We start from the raw sequence: 20,392 nt of genomic DNA on the forward strand, positions 1-20,392 counted from the left end.
AAACACAGACATGGATTTATGAAAAATAAATCTTGTCTAACTACTTTAATGCATTTCTTCCCTTTGGTGGATATGGGGAAAGCAATAAATAAAATAAATCTTTTGCAAATCCTTTGAGAGTTTTCTTTGACAGGAGCAGCAGTTTGATAACCATTGTCCAGCTCATAGATCTTGTTATAAAGAAGGCAGTGATGAACTGTTTTTCATCTCCCCTGGGGAAAGCAAAATAGAAATCTGATTAATTTGCAATAAAGAGGATTTAGGTTAGATGCTAAGACAAAGCACCCTGGTTAAAAAAGGATGTGGAGTACCAGAAGAAGCCACACAGGGAGGCTCTGGAGCCTCTATCATCAAAAGGTTCAAGGAATATCTAATGGGGTTGGTCTTTGAATCCCTTAGGCAGCATCACTGTAGGGAGTGGTCTATGGGACTCTTTGGCATCTCTTCCCACCTTCTCCTGTTCACACAAAGGCAAGTGCCTTGTTGCTGCATTGCAGATTGTATTTCATCCTCTGGCTCCCATTTCAGGCGTATTCCACCCTCCCATAGATGGAGTTTCTTCTCTGCAGATACGTACAGGAACAAGAGCTGATCAGAGCAACTTGTGGGACCTGTTGTCTCACCTTTTAGGAGCTTATCCTGATTCATCTCGAAGGGGACCCTATTGATTTGGGAAGATTCCTTGTAAGGCTGTTTCAGTCCTGGAAAGTCTGGTGATGTATACTCAGATGACCCCACTGTCATCCATCATCAAACTCCGTAAATGAGATCAAAATCTCCTGTCTGAGGGCAGGCAGGAGACTTCATGTGCAGGCATTTTTCAGCCATACCTATGGTGTAGCTGGCAGATGAGCTACCATTCATGATACTCTGTGCAACCATTATAAAGACCACCCATAGGGACGGCCGTCAGCACAGCATACTTCACTGGGCATAAATACTGCCACTTGTCTCTATTATTTAATTGTACCCAGAGCAGAAAACAGACTGTTTAAGCAGGTTGTATTTGTATATGTGAAATAGTTGGTATCAAGCTGAGCTGTTTGGATAATATTTTTTGTCAGAACTGTACAAAAACATTCTCACTGACTCAGCAGCCACTGGCTAGGGTCTTGCAGGTATTCAATATGACTGTCATATATGCAAGTATAACTCACACTGCCAAGTATCGAACTGTCTAGGAAAACAGTTTTATTTTCTATGTGTTGCACATTTAAATGCTTAATGGAAATAATATAATTGGAGACCAATCATTCTAAGCTAGCCCCAGTGGGGCTGGTAGTACAGGACATGCAGCTGGTGCACCCTCTCTCCCAGAGGGACATTGCTGTCTTGCATGTTTGTTCCTTTCCTTTGAAATAGGATTTGAAGGTTGCAGGTTGTGCTTCATCCTGAAAAGCATGTTTGTGGTGTGTCTGTATTTTCTTATTCTATCAATCTAGCAAAAAATAGAGCCTCTCTCTGTTACTTTGTCTCTTTTTAGACAGAGAGATGCTGTCTTCCTTCCAAAAATGCCAACATTTGTACTAAACAATAAGTATGAGTCTCAAACCATCCCTCTCTCTAGGACTCACATTTAAAGGTCACATAGTCATATCTTCAGCAAAGAGCTTTGCAACCATCTTTGCAACGTGACCAAAGAAGAGTTAAGACAGGCTGCTTGCCCACTGATGCAATTGCTCTGTTGAGTGTAACTGATGTGGATGTACATCTGTGCTGATCTGTACTTAGTTCTCTCCCAGCAAATACTGGGTCTTCTAGGCAAACTGAGGTGAAATGTTCACTCAGACATACAGTGATTTTTCATGATTGTTTTTACAAATTCTTGATCCTAGCTCTGAAAGGAGAAGATAAGCAGGTAATTCCAGTGGGTGTGTGTAACACAGAGCCAAAAGTGTCCTTCTAATCTTGGAAATAAAGCTGAGATTTTCTTCTAAAGGACTCTAGGAAGACTCCCCCTACCTCCTGTTTTGTCCATGCTTTGTCTTCATCTAGTTATTTTCTTTCATCTTCTTTCATGAAGGCTGTGTTTCTTAATTAGTGTAGGCTCTGTTCTGTAATGAAACTGTTACTTTTCAGGGATGCCAAGAAAAGAATAGGAATAGATTTCACTTGGATTTCTGCATTGAAATATTCTTGTTCCATGTGTTTCAAGGATGCCAATAACATTAATTTCTACCATTTTCCTGAAGAAGGAAGGAGCTGGGGAGGACCTGTGGACCAGCTCTCTTCACAGAGCAGTCCAAGGAGAAGAGCACCCATTCATGGAGACAGGTTCTCTATTTTCCTTCCAGGTACCTTTTTTCCTTTTTTTCCTTTCATTCCTTTTCCTTTCCTTCCTTTTTTTTTTTTTTTTTTTTTTTTTTTTTTTTTTTTTTTTTTTTTTTCCTGCCAGGACTAGGAGGTTCTAGACAATTATATACAACTTTTCATGAATGTTTTATAAAAGACTATTTAACCCGTATCTTGCACCCATGACACAGGAGATGTGGTCATCAACTGAAATTCTGTCAACAGAGACTGAGCTGACTGCTCTGAAGTTGAGCTTTGTGTTAAAATGTGGTGTCTTAACTCTCAGCTGCAGGTCTGAGGCACAGTCAGCTTCATCTCTGCTCCAGCACAGTCCTACTCTGGAAAGCGTAAAGCAGAGCACCTCCTAAATCAGAGTACCTCCAGGGGAAGATGCTCCAATTACAAATGTGCATTTTAAGGCTGTGGGCAAGAGGGATCTGTAACAGGCAATCGGCTCCTATAAAGAGGAATCTACCCCTTTAACTCTCAACTTTCTCAAGCAAGTCTCAGTCCACAGTCACTACAGAGCTGTGAACTTCCCTTGCCACTGGGACAGGGTGGGGGAAGGCAGCAGGGCTGGACTGTGCAGCTGTGCTGAGTGGTCCTGAGCACCCTGCTGTATGCAGGTGTCCTCTTTGCTTTCCTACGTGACATTCGGACTGCACTTTTCCACCAGATCCTCTGTGTGTACATATGACATCCTTAAAAAATGTTAAGAGTACAAGCTATTTCCCTGGTTGGCAATAAAAACAAAGAACTGTTCACTATATCTATTGGCTACTTAAAAACAGGAAATGTTCTTTCCTTAGCACTGCTTTCTAGTAGGGGTTGGTTTGTACTGAGTGCTGTGTCTGTTCTCTTTGCTAACGCAAGTCTTTGTCCTGGCACTTGTTGTCTCATTTGCATGAAGCATGCAGCATGTCTCAAGGTAACTGATGTAAACAAAAAGGGTAAGTACAGTATGGAGATCAGTGCAGTGTTTTGTCTCAGCTGCTGGAAACAATAGCTGCAATGCACAGCTAGTGAATTAGTTCTCATTTTTTGAAGTTCCTCTGCCAGAAAGCATTCCCTTGTGTTCCTCTGCCAGAAAGCATTCCCTTCCTCGGTGAAAGGCAGAAGAAACTCTCTCTGGGTTCTCTTCTCTTTTTTTTACTGCTGGCTTTTGCCTTCCACCTTTAGACAAATCTGCATGCATGGGTTAGCACTTTCTCCTTGATCACATGCAGCTGTATGTGTATGTGTCTGACTCTTTTAATGCAGAAGATTGGAAAAAGAGCCCTTGCAAGGATAGTGCTGGTTTGGAAGCTAGTCAAGGGGGACATTTCAGCAACAGGTAATAGCTTTTCTGAAAGCAGTGGGAGAGGAATCAATGCATAAAGTTTCTTTTTTTTTTTTTTTTTTTTTTTTTTTTAATCATGCTCCTTTTCTATCTTTCCTGGGAGATTTATGAGCCTCTGAATGTTGGACAAACACCAATAATAGTTACACATTTTTAGCATCTGAATGCTTTGCTTTGCCTGGCTTCATACGGAAAGACAAGTCCAGACAAGGTGGTCCTCCAGAAAATGGTTTATTGGGACAGTATTTTGGCCTGCAGCCATGGCACCTTGGGCAGTGATCTTATCAGACCTCCTAAACAGAGCAGGGTTGGGCCTGTTTGTTACTTCAGTGAAGACCTCCGAGGAGAACCTGGGTGTTGCAAGACGTGGTATTGATTGTTCTCAACATGATGCTTTCCCTGGAGAGGAATGAGCCCATACCGTGGGCTACTGTGCTGCTGAAATGGCACCACTTCAGGGAGATGCAAATCCCAGTTGAACCAAAGATGAAAAGCGGAAGAACAACAAAATCAGATCCGTATTCTCAATGGTATTCAGGGAAGTTGGGGAGGAACTGGCCATTGATTTCCAAGGAGATCTCAGTAGCTAAATACTGTCTGTTCCTTTGGGAATCACAGTCCAACTGTGTCTTTGAAGTGTACAACTGATTTGGCAAAGATATAGGCAAGGGTTTGCTTGTTTCTTATTTTAGCCAGCTTTGATATGTATGCTGAACTTTACCTTAACTTACAGTCCTCTGGAAGCGCTCTCATTCCATTTTCTATTGAGTACTGACTTGCCTGGAGGGTTTGATGTGATTTCAGATAACCTTCTACTGAAAACAACCACATCCATAATGATGACACTTTTGGCCTTGACATGACTGTAGCTTTGGACTCCATTAAGGTGCCTAAACATAGACTTCTAGTGCCCTTTGAGACACCTTAAGGAATCTGAGACATCTGCATAGGCTGGCAGATACGACAGTGTATACAGAAGACCCATTCTTTTCTTAGCTGGAAGCTGGTGGACAGGTGGGCTGTTCCTAATCTTTTGAGTGGGGCTAGATTCCTGTGCATAGGTTACTGGACTGAACTGCCCTTGCCCATAGTTTGTGTGGCCAGAAGGCAATAACAGAGCTTGAAGTTGAAATTCAGCTCCTAAAGAAGACTACTAAATGTAGGTGTCTGCATCTAAGATTCTGTAGGTGAGCTAGGAGTGTATGGTGTGATTATAGCCAACAGAGCTACTCAGTAAATGAGCTGAGTTCAGTGATGCAGTACACCCTAAAAAGACACCAGATGATCAGATGGTTTGCTCTTTAGGCTCCACTGACTAAGAGCTCAACTCATTTGCTTGCACATAAGTGGCCAGTGTCATGTCAAATGATCTGTATATCCCATCCAGTCTCCAGCTCTCATTGTAGAAGAGCATGGTTACTCAAGGCTCTTATGGCATGCAGCTCCTTGTGGATGCTTGAGATATCTTCAGATGTCTCCTGTCAAATCTGGTGTCTATGTACAGGAGACTGAGCTGCACTCTGCATGTCAACTGGTTTTAATATAAGCTTAGAGATAGAATGCACATGGGCTCACTGGCTTTTAGGTATCAGAATTGCAGACTGCATCCTACTCCTTCTGGCCTCCTGCATAATCCAGAACAAACCTCTTTTACTTATGAATCCTGCATTAGTTTTTATAATTTTTGGAACAAGACAAGGCTTTTATAATTTTGGTGTTATTCACAACAGACTATTCTATTGCTACAACACAAACTATTAACATTAATGCATCTGTATAGACCATCTCCTGGATGAAATGTTAGACAAAAAAATAAGAAGGAAATGAAGCTTATTAGAATGATGTCCAATGTGAATGATCCTATAAGACACAGATGTTTTTCCTTACTGTTTTCTTATTTTTTTTTCTTATTATTTTTTTCCTATTTTGAATGGAAAGATTTTGGGGTGAGGGCTTTTCTTACCATGTGAATACACAGGTTTCATTAGCTTGATACGGCCTCAATTGCTGTCATGCAACTAGCAAATACTAATCTTTGCTGTGTGTTTTCCAGCTCACTACATAAAAGACTCAATTGTTGGTTCTTTCTACCACTTCCCTTAGGAGACTACTGCATATTCTGTTTACTCTCATTTGATGTATAATTCTGGCTGATTATTCTTGATGGTGTTGCGTGACTAATTACCAGTATCATAACTTGTTTTCTAGCATCATAACATTTTTTTTCTATTTCTGTCTTTGCATCTGATAACAAGCCATTATCACCCTAAGAAATTATGCTATCATTAGAGTATGATATAGTAGGACACAGAAGAAGTTTTTGCTAGCTGGTGGTAACATTAGATTTTTTTTTTCTCTCACTAAGCACTTCGTCTAAAGCCCATTGTTTTTAACTGGCATCTTTCCATTGGCTTCAGTGAGCTTTACACTGGGCTTACATCCAAGACTATCAAAAATATTTAGGGATTTAAGTCCCCTTGATTTCAGTGGAACTTATTTACAGACCTGGCCCTAGCTTCTTAAGTACAAGTCATGGGGAAAAAAAAAAGCAAGGAGAAAAACATGGGAGATGTAAATACTAATCTTCAGTATCCTGTTTCTGGGTTCCTTCATCTTCATTCCCGATTTGGGAAGTATCTATCCATGTTTCTTCCTGAGTTTCTTGCAGCATCCTTCTGAGACCTGGGATAAATAGGAGCAAAAGAGGAATTGAATTTTAAAGTAGCGATTGTCATACAGACAACATACCTTTTGTAGCCTGCTATCTTTAGCTTGGACACTTTGTATTTTATATATTGCTACAGATTATAAGGTTTAATTTTGTGAATCCTATCAAAAATCAATGCTTGTGAGCCTGTGGTAAGCATAACCAGACTGGGATAAAGATGTTTTGTTGAAGGGGAATTTGTATAAAGTGTATTTTCATGAATATGATTTTTTTTTTTTTTACATTCAGAATGTAACCAACTAATAAGTTTGAAGAAAACAAAACAAAACAAAACAAACAAACAAGCAAAAACCATAAAATATTAAAATATATTAAAATATTTAAAAAATGATAGATTAACAAATGGATTGGGTAATAAGCTAGTCACTAACAATATTTGGCTGATACAAGACATCTCAAGCTATTGGTGCTCAACATCCACATTTTGTGGGTGGATTGGTAAGACCTAGAGTGCACAGTGAGTTTTCCCAGATCATCAAATGAAATAAAAGGAAGGATATGCCTAGAAACTATCTGTAAGCTCATTGTACTAAGTCTTTCCAGCTTGTGAAGTTTACCACATAGTAAATTAAAACTTATAGTATCTGATGTGTACTACAGTATTTCTTTGTGGCAATTCTGTTTATTTACAAGGAAGAGGAATACCATTTAACTTCCTAGAAGGCATTTGGAACATATGCTGTGTATGTCTGTATTTCCAGTTAATTTCACTTATCAAAGAGTTCCCTTATTCCTACTTCCATTCAAGGCCATATTTCTAATTGCATCTATTTTCTGTTTATTTTTCTGCCTTTTATTTTGTTTTGTTTTGTTTTTGACATTTCTCTGTGTATAGATGACTGGGCAAATAATTTCCAGCTCCTGCATTTTCCAACTGCTTGCAGAAATGTTAGTGATGTTCATATTCCATCATGCAGTCAACTGTTGTGGTTGGCTTTCTCTCCATCTCCATGGATTGATCTCAATGAGAAGAGGGGCTGATGAGGCCACTGACTTAACTCTATCTTTGACTGATGATATCAGAGTCATCTTCTGGCCCATCAGGGTGTAAATATGAAAATAAATGAGATAATTTTCTGTGGATTCTAAGCTATGATCACTAATGTCCAAGTCTCTGCTATCAGGACTCCTGCTTAGAGCCATTGAGGTAATGCTAGACCTTAAAGACAGACAAAAAATATTCTCTGGAAGTTCGGAAGCAGTAATAATATGAGACTCTGGGATGAGAGGGTATTTTTTATGTCTTTATATCAAGGCAGATATGAGCATCTTTTACGTTGTCCTTAAAATAACCCTTTATCATGAAGATGCAGCTAGAATAATCATCATGAAAAATGGGGCCACCCTGGGCAGAATTGTGCATTGTATCCTGTGTATTCTGAAGGGATATTTATCTCCTTTACTGCAGGGTCACAAGAAAGTTCAGAACATTTTCCTTATAAAGCAGAAAGCCTTGGTGAAAGCAATTTGGTGATGTGCATTTAAGGGTCAGCAGAGTCCAGTTTTGTGACTTGTGTGGTCACTCTCCTTTCTTACAAGCACTCCATCCTTTTCTTAGTACAAAGTGTTCTGATCTTCTGGGTGTGGAGAGTTGTGTAAATACATGCCCACGAGTGGGTCTTGAACACTCAGTTATCTCTGTAAACTTCTTTGAAGACTTCTGGTCCCCAAAGAATGACCAAATCGCTATGGAAGTATCACCTGGCTTTCAGCTCCTTTATGGTGGTATTTCTTTTTCTTTTTATTTTTTTTTTTTAATTCTCCTCCTTTGCTGATGCTCAGAGCTGCCCTGAAAAACCTTGTTCAGATATTCTATGACGAATTGTATTTTAATAAGTATCCTAATAAACAAGTGAATATAAGAAGATAGATATGTGTAAAATGCTATTAGCTTTGCTGGTACTGAAAGTAATGCTGGTTTTGGGTTTGCAGAGCTCCTGTGAACAGGATAGTCTTTGTTCTCAAACACATCTTAAAAATATGGCATTTTCCAGAGCTGAGAACACTGTTTACACAGAGTCCTTGGAGCCATGTTCTTCGACTCATTCTTGGCCTTTTTACTCTGGAAAGGAAGTTCCCCACTGTTCTTCTCAGAGTGGGTGATGAATTGTCTTAGAGCAGGCAGAGAGAGCTACAGGGCTGAAACAGAGATGCTGACTGTGAATGCAGAATGAACAGCTGACAGAGACCAAGCTGTGATAAGGTCATATGCAGGGACTAGAGGCCAGAAAAAGGTGTGTCAGAAGTGCCTAGGGATGGCCTGTTTGGGACTCTTTGATAAAGTCATGGATACATTTAATAGTGAGACATAGGGAGGAGAAGCAGAATTTGTCCAAAGAGTAGTGTTTAACTGAAAAGGAAAGTTTCCTATCTTATCTGGGATTAGACTACGGAATTTACACATCCTTGGGCTAAGGAATGCATTCCCACTCTGTACCTTACTCTGATAGGGGCGTTCTAAATAGAGACCAGTTTCATTTTGCTGGCATTCAGACCTGGAGGGCTTTCTGTGGGAACACAAGGCAACAGGGATAGGTATTTTGCAGTGGTGGTTTGAGCATGCTGGTCTAACTTGTTCTGAGTGTGAAAACCACAGGGCCTGAATGAACGTGGGAGTAAGTTGTTCATGACCAGAAAGATCCTCAGAGAAAGGTCTGGTAGGGAAAGGTTAATTTGCACCCCAGAGCCAGGCTGCATGGGGATCCCCAGACATCCTGGGGGTCCTGTCCTTCCCAAGCATCTGGCTGCTCTGGATAGCTGGGGGATGTCCCCACTGGGCCAGTGTGACAGGGTGCCACTGCGTTAAGGATGGAGAGGGAAAACACACATTTGGAATAGAGCAGCTCTCTTATTCTTTAGGCGTGGTGTCCCACTGTCACAGCTGGGTGGCTGAGGTGTGCATCCAGACCTCTTTCACCTTGTCTTTTCTTGCACTCTCCCTTTCCCCTTCATTTGGAGGGGGCAGATAACGTAGGGACCCTTACCATAGGACAGGAAGCATTAGAGTCTTTTCCATACATGGGGGCATTGGAGCAGGGAGCTCAGAATAAGGAGGTTCCTGGGAACTTACTCCTTTTAGTTCCTTTCTTGAGGGACAGTCAAAATATAAGAGGTGGAAATGCTGCCAGGCTTAGGGTAGTTTGTTATTTGGGCTTTCCTTCTTCAGAGGCTTTGAACTAGCTAGCTAGGGAAGAAGTGTGTGGGTAAAGAGGTGATAATTAGCAGAGATAGGCACATAGTGCCAAAGCTGAACTGATGGATGTATTTTCAGGATGCAGAAGGCAAACAAAACATTAGGGAATTGCAGCTTCACAGGATCAAAAATATGCTAATAGGAAAGTTGGTTTGTACTTCTAAAAGCCATGGTTAGGAAATTAATGAATTACTGAGGGTTTAACTGGGTCAGTGGGGAAAATAGGCCTGATAAGGAACTCTTCATGCAGGATTGTTTTGATGTTTGGATACCTCTGTTTATTTTCATCAGCAGTATAGATAAGATAACTTCAGGCTGTATTGTAAAGCAGGTTAAAACAGTTTAGTAAACATAGTTATTTATATGCATGAACATACTTGCAAAGAAACATACATATGGTAACACATATATTAGCATATACTTCAGCTCAGGAGATTTTTCAATCCATGATTAAAGTCCTTCTCATTAGAGAGGTCTGTTTTCCTTGAAAGACAAATTTTCCAGACAAATCACTGTAATTATATCTGTGAGATAAAATAGTGTTTTTGGCCAAAGCCCTCTGTCTCACTGCTTTGGGGGAGTCCAGGCGACCTGCTGAGAACATGAGAAGGCTAAAAAGGAATAGGTTGTGAAACCTGATTACTCATCTCTGTGCTGCAGCCCTGTACAGGAGGCAGTAGTGACCCCAAAGCTGCAGCAAGGGCTGTCAGGTGGCAGTGTCCCATGCAAGGACAGCAATGGAGCAGGGAGATCACACAACCCACCACCACCACTTGTAGTCCTGTCTAGGCAGAGCATGACTGCAGGACAGAGACTGAATGTGGAGAAACAGAGAAATGAATGTTCATGTGGTCACGTCCCTTTTATCCATAGGGAGAGAAAACACTTCCATATGAGAACAGCCCACAGTAACAGAGCCACATGGCCAGGGGAAGCTAAATCCCATGGGCCAGGCATGGTTGTGGGTGGCAAGCAGCACCTTTCCCATCACCTGAGCTGCTTAGTCCTGCCCAGACAGTATGTACACTTGGGAGATCCCACATTGCCACCCTGTAAGGGCCCTTGTTGGACCTTCCAGCTAGGTTAGTCCTGGTGCCCACCACCTGTTTCATCATCTTCTGTCCCCCACTTTAGAATCACTTTTTGCTGTTTCCCTGCAAAGGCAAAGGATCCTGAGAAAAAGCCAAGAGATGCAAAAATGCTTGGGCACAAGGTATGTGGGGGACATGTGTGGGAACATGGAGAGGGTACAAGCACACATACAGAACAGGGAATTCTTACAGTCCTGAAGCTTAGGAAGAGAGCAACGAGAAGCTCTCTTTGGTCCAAATAGAGAATCAAGTCCTAATATGCACAGTGGAGAGCATTCAAGGTGCACTGTCCTCCATGCAACAAGATGCACAGATGTGTCTGGATGCCTGTCTGGCCTGGAAAAGGAGGGTGTGGGTTCCCATAGTGTCAGACTAACTTCCCAGACAAAGCTAACAGCCTACAATAGCCAAATGAATGCATTTATTATCTGTGTGACTCTTGTGGTAAAATCCTTCTTTGTTCATTGGTATCCAAGAGCTGAGAAAAAGGTCAGAGCGCTGTGTCGAGGAGCACTCCAGCATTTCATCACTGATCGTCCGGAGCAATGTGGCTGCCAAAGGGACAAAATGACTGAGCTTAGGCCTGGCCTCTTCTGGGGTGCCCATTCCTTGGGTGTCCCTAGCAGAGTCGGTCCCATGTGAGGAGCTCACTGCCAGTGAGGCCAGAAAAAGTGCTTATGTTCAGAGGGAATTCCCTGTGTTTTAATTTGCGCCTCTTGTCCTGTACCTGGGCACTGCTGAAAAAAAGTCCAGCTTCTGCATCATAATTCCCTCCCATTAGGTCTTTAAAACCACCATTAAAGCTCCCTGAGTCTTCTCATTTCCAGGCTAAGCAGTCACAGCTCCCTCAGCCGCTCCTGTGAGGAAAGATGCTCCAGTCCATTCATCATCATTGCAGCCCTTTCCCTGACACTGGCACATGTCACTGTACTCATGTACAACCCAATTAGCTGATTCCTGGGTTTCTCAGAAGCCTTTGCTCCCTGGTGCATCAACATCAGTGTCATCACAGCTTTGGCAGGGTTTGGGGGATCTCCTGCTGAGCTCCTCATGACTCAGAGAATGGAGAAGCTGGTAAGGGGACCATCTCTATGTCTGCACTGCGTGAAGAGGCACTCTCACATCTTCCATATTTCTTGTGGCTCAGAGGATTTGGCTTTGAGTCCTCTCTACAGCTATGCTTCTTAAGAAACAACCTCGGCAAAGTGGGTCCAGCTCCCACTCCTGGAGAGGTGGCAACAGGAGGATTTGCTGAGAAAGCAAAGGGGCTGTGCTGAGCCCGCAGCTGCAGTAGCTCCTTCCACCTCTTCTGTTCTTCCCTGGGGAAGGCAGGCACATGGAGGAGAATGACCTGCCATACCCTGCCAGTCCTTCCTGCTCCTCTCCAGGTGAGGAGACAGATGCAGCTCTGCCAGAAGATGCCCTCACTGCTTTTGTTCGAGGAGACTCTTGGAGATTGTGGGAAGGCTGGGTGCTGAAAGCCTGGGGTCTTCAGCAGAAGCGAAAGGCCAGTTTCATTAGTAAAAATGGGTCTGAGAAGATGGCTGTCTCTGAGAGTGGGGAGAGGAAAGGGATACAGGGAGAGAGTCTGGAATTCAGAGTCAAACCAGAGCAGCTGCAGAGTACTAAAGGCACACTGTATGCCAAGCTGAGCTCTACTGCTCTGCAAATGCACGAGTTCCCCAGAGGAATGTGTTTGCTTGGTAACTGTTAAAGCAGAGGAAAATGGCAGATTTACATGTGAACCAAACAAAACCAGAAGCTGAAGTTCCCTGTACCACCAGTCATAGGGAGAGGGGTGGGTAACTCCATGGGGATTCATAGCATCAAAGTCAAATATCTGCAAAAACAGCAAATAGCTAAGATGAATACCCTGAACACGCCACTAAGAAAAAAAAAAAAAAAAAAAAAAAAAAGAAAGGAGGCTTGTAGCTGCATCATGTTTTTCACTGCACAGATTGCCCCTGATGTTTTTCTCAGCTTGCAAGTGTAGCAGCTCCAGCCTATGATCTTACCTCTGCTCCATGCCAGGGTGTTAGATGAACTAGGGGAGAATCCAGACCCTGCAGAGACAATCATTCATATGTATGAATGTGATAAATATGGGTACTTCCTTTTCAGACTGAAGACTTCTTAAGCTCTGGAATCCTTCTGACTGCATTTCTCAGGATACACCTGACCTTCTTTTCTGACGCCTACCTGGGCAGCCTGCTCTGAGGAACCTTTGGCGGGGGGTTGGACTTGATGGTCTTTTGAGGTCCCTTCCAACCCCTACAGTTCTATGATTCTGTGTGATTCTGTGATTCTTTTCCTGTGTTAGAAAACCAAGAAAAAATCACTTGAGGTTTATGAAGAGTTCTGCCTGAAATCTGAGGTGAGTTTTGAATTGAAGTCTACAGCAAAATGAGGAACAGGGTTTTGAGGAGGAGGAGAGTTTATATCAACAGAAATTGTGGGCACAATCCTGTGTGTGTCACTTCCATGTTATGTGGAGGACTGCTGATTTCCCACCTTCTTTCCAAAGCTGTTTCATGGCTCATTGCAAGCTTATCTGAAGCTCTGTGTGTTTGTATCATTATTTACTAATTGATTTTAGCATTGATGGTCCAATCTCAGTCGTTTTCTTTCCCTTATACATTTCACTGTCACCTCTTAGAAATCTTTCCAACTAATTTTCTCTTAACTAAGTAAAATCAGCACAGAGCCCTTGGTCTTGCAGGCACTCTTGAGAGTAGGAGAGAAAGGTACTGTCCAGTACACCCCAACCACGTGTTTCCTGACAGCAGATCAGGAACCAGAAGGTCTTAAAAGCAGAGCACAAAACAGTTGCCCTCAACCTTGTGCATTATGCTGCCAAATCTCTGTCTCCCATGTAAAGGTGTAGGTCTGTGTGTATGGGTAGAAAGCCAGGATCCGCTCCAAGCATGGCAGAGTGCATGTGACGAGGGTGCAGGCTGGGATGGGCACGTAAGCATCAGCGGGCAGCACACTTCCAGATCACGCCAGCTCTTACGGAGGTGGGGTTTGATGGCCGCACTGCCCTGCACTTCATGACCCTCCACGTTTCCCTCCTGCCTCACAGCAGCCAGGTACGTTAGATGTGTGCAGGTGAGCTTTCTAGATCAGTGCTTCGCAGTCCACGCTTCGCTGCAGGCATTGTAGGACTGTTTGCTTGCTGCCCTGATAGCAACTTCCCAGGGTCTGGGCTGGGGTGTGGGAGAAGGACTGCCTCGTGCTCACCTACCAGTACATGCTGTGGGTTACTGAGGGCATTTCATGGTGGTAGGTTTTTTGTTTGTTTGTTTTTTCCATCTCCTTTTTCTCGCAAGCTTCATCTTTGAGTACCATTAGCCTCATGCCTTAGGGCAAAAGGGAAATGACAGCTGTCACCAAAAGACACTGCACGCTCCTTGGCAGAGCTCGAAGGCCAACAACACTGTCAGTGCCAGGAACTTTAAGGAACACACGTATTTTCCTGGACACAGAATTCAGGTACTGGGGGGAAAGAGGGAGCCTGTTCTGGCCCATTCCAACAGAACATCTTGTTCCTCCTTCTCCATCTTACACAAGAGTAAGCTGAAGGTTGAGCAGCTTTGCCCAGTGCCATCGCTCTGCTGAAGCAAAGCAGAGCTGAGGACCTTCCTTTCTTCCCCAGACATTGTGCCCTGGACTACAACAGTTAACAGTCCGCCGGTGCTTTCAAAGGCTTCCTTCATTTCCTGCCTGTCAGACACGGGGGAGGAACTTGGTCTGTGAGTGAAGGAGAAAGATGTTTTCCTACAGTGCTTCGATCCAGCTCCATCCACACCCTTTGCTCAGAAGGACAATTGTTTCCAAGAGCAATATGAAAACACAGCATTCACATGAAAATAAGGAAAGAAAACAGACTTATTTCCCCATTTCTTTCCACCAGCAACTCAGTGAAGAAACTGCTGTGTTGCACTCCAGAAGACAAACCTGAGGCAAGGCTTGGCACAGGCAGAGATTTCCACTGGAGGGGTCATCTTAGGGGTCATTTTTAGCATTACTGCAGAGTCTATTGGTCAGCAAAACATTTCTATTGCCACAGTGCTGAGCTCAAGATTACTTTCCCTAGAGAGAGGTAAAAGGAGGAGTTAATCCTCCTTAGCTGCCCTCCAGCAAGCCATCTGGCTCTGTTCAGGAAGAAGGTTGGAGTAGATGGGTCTCCTTCAGCTTCCCCAGAGCCAGAACCACAGTAGGTCACAAACCAGCAGTCAGGCAGTGCTCAGCCAAAACTAGCATGCAGCCCACCTTTGCACCACAGCCTCCAAAGCAGGTGCCATAGTAGCTGTCTGTAGCATTTGCTTTCCATTACAAAGGGCTACCTGCTGCCCACTGAGGCTTCCAGAGGGTTTCACTCACATCTCTTTTAATCTGCAATTGCTGGAAATGGATAATAGCTAAAATTAACTTGGGAACAGAATATTAGGAGGAGACACAGCTCTAAATGCTGCTGGTCCTTAGGAGTCCTGAGTAGCAGCAGAGATCAGTGAGTTGTAAGAGATTCAGATGCTGACTTCTTTGCCCTAGTTAGCTGCTTTGCCCTCTCTATTAACAAAGACCTGTTATCTTTAAGAGCCCACAAAGATTTATTGTTGCTCATCACCTAGGAACACATCCTGCTTCGTCCCCAGAGTGAATATCAGGCTGCTGTCAGAGTCAAGGCCAGCTTGTCTGCCATCACCTGATATGGGCTGAGAGCCACTGGGAGGGTGCAGAGCTCCCACCAAGAGCTTTGGCACCATGAAAGCACATGTTCAGGGGTTTGCTGAAATACAGAGAACCTATGCTCAGCCTAGCTAACTCCAAGCCTCACTAGCACTGATCAGATCCCAGATACAGCCTGCCTTGCTCAAGGCCTTGCAGTGGTCAGTCACTGTGCTGATTGGAAGTGACTAGAAGGATGTGCAGGCAACGTCTGTATTAGCACTTTCCATAGGTAAGTAAGAAAAGAAGAGTCCTGGGACTTTCCTTCACATTTTGCAAGCTTGACTGGAATCTGCTTCTTAAAGTTCATGAATTCAAGTGTGTGATAATGCCTGGGGGCAGACGCTTCAAATTCCTAGGAGCAGGGCCTTGGGAAGCTGTGGTGTAATGCAGCCAGATGCTGCTTGCCACAAGCCTCTTGGCCAGCTGCCTCGGACACTGCGGCAAGCAACATGTCCATCCCTGCCAGAGAACGTAAGCTTTGTGTGCTTGTGCTTTGTACACATGACCCAGGAGCAACATTCACACTGCCAGACTACCAGTCAGGAGCCTTTTTTTTTTTTTTTTTTTTTTTAAATCAAAAAAACAATAGCCTTATGTTTTCTTTGGAATTTCTAACCATGCAGTACAGTTAGCAGCACAAGCCATGGCTGGCAGCGAATGCTGCCCGCTCACCCTCCTCTCGCTCCCCAGCAACAGCCTGAGTCATGGCTGTGGTCACAGACAGTGACACAATGCCATTGTCATCCAAAGAATGTAGTGTTTTCCTGCTCTGCACAAATATTTTGTACAGTGCATTTTCTATGCTCTCCAGAGGAGACACTGTCCGGATTCTTGCTGTAAGTGCCCCCAGGAGCGCTGCTGACTAATACTCCCATTTCTCTCTTCATGTTCCCTCAAGGTCCCAGACTTATTTATACTCTGCACAAAGAGCTTGGAGTCAAGGTTGGTGAAATGGATTTCCTCAGAACAGCACATGCACTGAAGAGTGAGGAAACTGAATTTAATCTCTGGAGGTGCAATTCATAGAAGTCGCGTCACTAGAGCCAGCTCATGGTTAAGAGTCTGGCACAGAGCGCTCATCTTGGACATATATAGGCAATAGCACAACATCAATTTCCAGACAATTTGCCCCCCCCCTTCTCCCCCTCAACTTCAGGTATGGCCTTGGGGTGGCATCTGGAGGTACCTCTCTCACTATTGCTCCCTGAAGTTATGAGACCTAGCTCAGATGAAAGCCATGCTGCAGGGACACTGACCCTTGCAAGAGCCTCCTTTAATCACCAGCCATGTTCCTGCCCTCTCTGCTCACTTGTGGGACTGCAGCCCTGTAACCTCCACAGTCCTGTCTGCTCTACATAGCTTGAAAATTAAATTGCAATTACTTACTTACACTTCAGTCCTCTTGCCTTACTTATGTTGCACAGCAGGCAGAGAAGGAACACAGGGTTAACATGATTACTTGTTCTTTGACAGGCATTTACAGGGAAAATTAAAATTAAATCGCTTAGGAATGTGTAGGGCAAATAAATCCAACTGTAAATCTCAGGAACTGGACAAGGCCTAGTTCTCCCATGCGTGTTTGCTTTATTTTACTAAAGGACAGGTGATAAGGCTCCAAAAAGGCTGATCACCTTGGTGAGTTCTGCCACTTATTGATTAGCACTGAGGGCTGGTGTAGTGCTGGTGAGTGTGTAACTATACACTCCAAAGGGAAAAGCATGTCTGTAATGTGACAGCACACAAAGCATTGCTGGAGTAGGGCTGTGTGATGCTTAGCCATGGTTTTTCTGCACATTTTGGGATGCAGAGCAGTTTTGGAAGGATCAATGTGTGGAGTATCTGATAAGCTATGAAGCATGGTCATTTCCCCCATGTCTCTCTCCATGTAGGACAGAAGGCTGTGGCTATGACATAGTGGTTACGGTGGTTTCTCCCTATTAAGTAATAATAAACTTGCTATTTGTCTTTGTGGGAGGTGTGTTTGTGTGACAAAATGTTGAAAAATGGGGTGGTTCATTTTGCAGAAATGTGCTGGCTGGATTTATGGTTTCCTCAACCATGCTTAAACCAGGTTAAAAAAGGAGAGCCAGAATTATTCAGCTCATAATAATTTGTAGAAGTGTATTTCCTCCCCAAATAGAACATTTGTATGCATCACAAACAGTGCTGTAGGATATGCCAGGCCGGATCTGACCAGCCATCCTGGTACAAGCAACAGGTGAAGGGTGCTGAACTGCAGCCTTCAGCGGACGGTGAAAATCCTGCACATTCCCTTAGCCAGTTGTGAAATAGCGGATGTTTTGGAGCAGATAGGTGATGCAGAAGACTTCCTTCCTCAACTCAGAAGGCAAGTAATTTGTATCCTGATTACAAATTATGAGGGTTTGTAGATTGTAAGGTCAGAAGGGACCCCTGTAATTATGTCATCTGACCTTCCCAAACAGCGCAGTCTTGGAATGTCACTTGGTGATCCCCACCCCGAGGAAAACACTTTGTGGCTGACCTGCTGTGGGTCTTGCTTGAAGACTCTCAGACACAGTTATCTGCTACTGACTGTGCCACTGACTCGGTTCATTTCCAGTCTGTTTTTCACCTAGATGTCTTTTTTTTTTTTTTTTTTTTTTTTTTTTCTACAGAAGTCATCTCAGATTTATAATCACTTGCTCTATCTATCAAGCAAGCAGGAGGAGGAGTGTGCCATGTCCCCATTTCCATGACACCTCTCTCCATCTCACTACCAGTAGCCTGGCATGAAAAGAAGAGGAGAGGCTGTAGAGAAAAGCCAGGGAAGCTTGAGGACACAGGATATCATGCTGCCACCAGGACTGCACAGGTGTCATACAGGAAGGCCACTTGTGAGCCAAAACCTGAGACTTTGACCTCTGTGGGATATAAACACATCTGAAACTTGTATCCCATTCTCCCCACTGTTTAAATACAAAATCTCTCTGGAGGCTGCAGACCACAGAGATCTGTATCAGTACAAAGTATGCCGACCCCCAGTATAACTGCGACACATCCTGCTCTGTGATTGCGATGGCTGGGCTTTGGCAGCCACACTTCCTGGCTGATACAAATAACTCAGAACAGTTTTTGCAAACACTAATAAAGCCACTCACCACCCCAGGAGACAGATATGTGTCACTGGTAGTTATCCTGCCTGTCATTTATACCGTGGAAGGAGCCAAAGGCCCCTAGTCAGGCATGCAGGCCTCACTGGACGGTCACTTGTAACCCGGAAACAATCGCTCCCTGAAGGGCCTCGGTCCGAGGAGATGACCAGTTTCTCATCCATTTACAGTTCTGGAAACAGGTGCACATAGGAAGCAAGTTCGTGGTCAAACTTTTGTGCAGAATACAGCCTCAAGACCCTGGCCCTGTGTGTCCCAGCTGTGGTGGCACCTCGTCCTTGCCTCTGTGTCTCAGCTGCTTTGGACTGCAGGAAAGGAGGCACGTTTTCCATTCACAATTAATACTTTTGAGGCCATTCTCTGTGCCTGTAAAGCAGGAAGCTAGCTTCCTGTCTCACAGGTGTGCAGTGTGTTTTACCCCACACAGTGGGACTTGCAAGTTAGGAACTCGACTGGAAGGAGCTGGAGACCTTCCAAGTGCTGTTATTACATTAACGTGCCACAGTCATAAGACAGCCTATCTGCCACCCCCCGAGGTATTTGGCATACCTGGCTGAGAGTGGGGCTAATGGGCTCTTCCGAAGTCAGACAGCAGACGGTTGGCAGAGCCAGGGACACCACGAAGGCAGCCCACAAGGGTGGCTCATGTACACCAGCTGAGCCTGCAACAGAAGCAGGGGGCTTTGCTGTAGGAGGGCAGACACGTGCAAGGCAGAGAAGAGTCTGCTCTGGATTTATATAGCATGTCCAGGTATTTTGAGGCATGGCTTATGCTTTGGCTTGTCTTGGGAGAATGCATGTAGTCCTGTTTTGTCCAGGGAGGAAGGAGCAGAGTGTCAGCCCCTTCCCCACCACTGTTCCTGCATAAGGCTCTGAGTGCGTTGCAGCGCAGGGTGATTTTGCAGGCTTGAGTACAGGCCGGGCACGCTGGATGTGATTTGTATGGCCAAGCTTATGTGATGTCTCACCCTGCAGAAACCAGCAGAATTAGCCCTGCTGACTTAAGCAATATTTCACCATGAGAGCAGTCCTGCTTGAAGAGACAAAACTGAGCAAACACTGGGGTTGAGCTAGTGAGCAGTAGTGAGGAGGTAGAGAAGGGACAAGGGCAGGGACAAGCACACAGGAGGATCTGCTCCATCCCTGCCACGTGTCCCCTGGTGCTGCCTACAGCCCTATTGCATCACCAGGCTCCACGGGTGCATCCACCCCAGGACATGCCGTTACATTTGCGTGCATCCTCCAGTCCCCAACACCGCTGCCCCATAGGTTCAGCCCATGGTTCCTCCCCACGCTGGGGGCACACAGGCTGGCAGGCAGCAGCTCTGGCACCTCTTCAGTGCAGGACACAATGAGGATTAATCACAGTCCGTCAGAGAGGCCACTGTATTTTTCCTCCATTCTTATTTGCGTGCTAGCACCTCGAAAACAGGATGGCGGTGTTTTCCTGCCGCGCATTCATGGAGACTAAACAAAGGAGGTCGTATTTCCAGCCTCCCCCCCCCCCCCCCCCCCTCCCCGGCTCTCTGATAACTGCGGAGCTTTCAGGAATTGCTTGGGGAGAGCGGTGCTCAAGGGGGGGCTTGTTCAAGGATCTGCCCCTCAGGCTGGCTGCAGCAGGAGGGGGTGGCCATGGTCTGAGCAGGAAACCTCTGAGATGTATGGTGAGGGTGTAAGGTTTCCATCTCACCACTGGGGAAAAATGCAGTTCCCTGAGAAAGGAAATGCTTCAGTGGTCTTGTGTGCACAGCCCGCCTGGCTTGCAGCGGCTGTGCTGGTTTGCTCTCATTAAGATTTATTACTCATAATTTGTTAAAATCTCAATAGATTCAAGGCCAAATGTGCTAGGCGCTTTACATTATAGTGCAAATGAGAAACTCAGCCTTT

The 20,392-nt window shown here is 44.5% G+C and overlaps 1 long non-coding RNA gene across 1 annotated transcript; it reads left to right on the top strand.

Annotated features, from left to right (window-relative positions):
- Nucleotides 1–13,554: 13,554 nt before the first annotated feature.
- On the top strand, nt 13,555–18,503 carry LOC311423466. The gene is made up of 4 exons (XR_014685724.1): nt 13,555–13,732; nt 16,273–16,530; nt 17,515–17,721; nt 18,011–18,503. It is a non-coding gene; the product is annotated as an uncharacterized lncRNA (long non-coding RNA).
- The last annotated feature ends 1,889 nt before the right edge of the window (nt 18,504–20,392 follow it).

The sequence above is a fragment of the Aythya ferina genome (genome assembly GCF_964211825.1).
Source record: "Aythya ferina genome assembly, chromosome: 24".
NCBI lineage: Eukaryota > Metazoa > Chordata > Aves > Anseriformes > Anatidae > Aythya > Aythya ferina.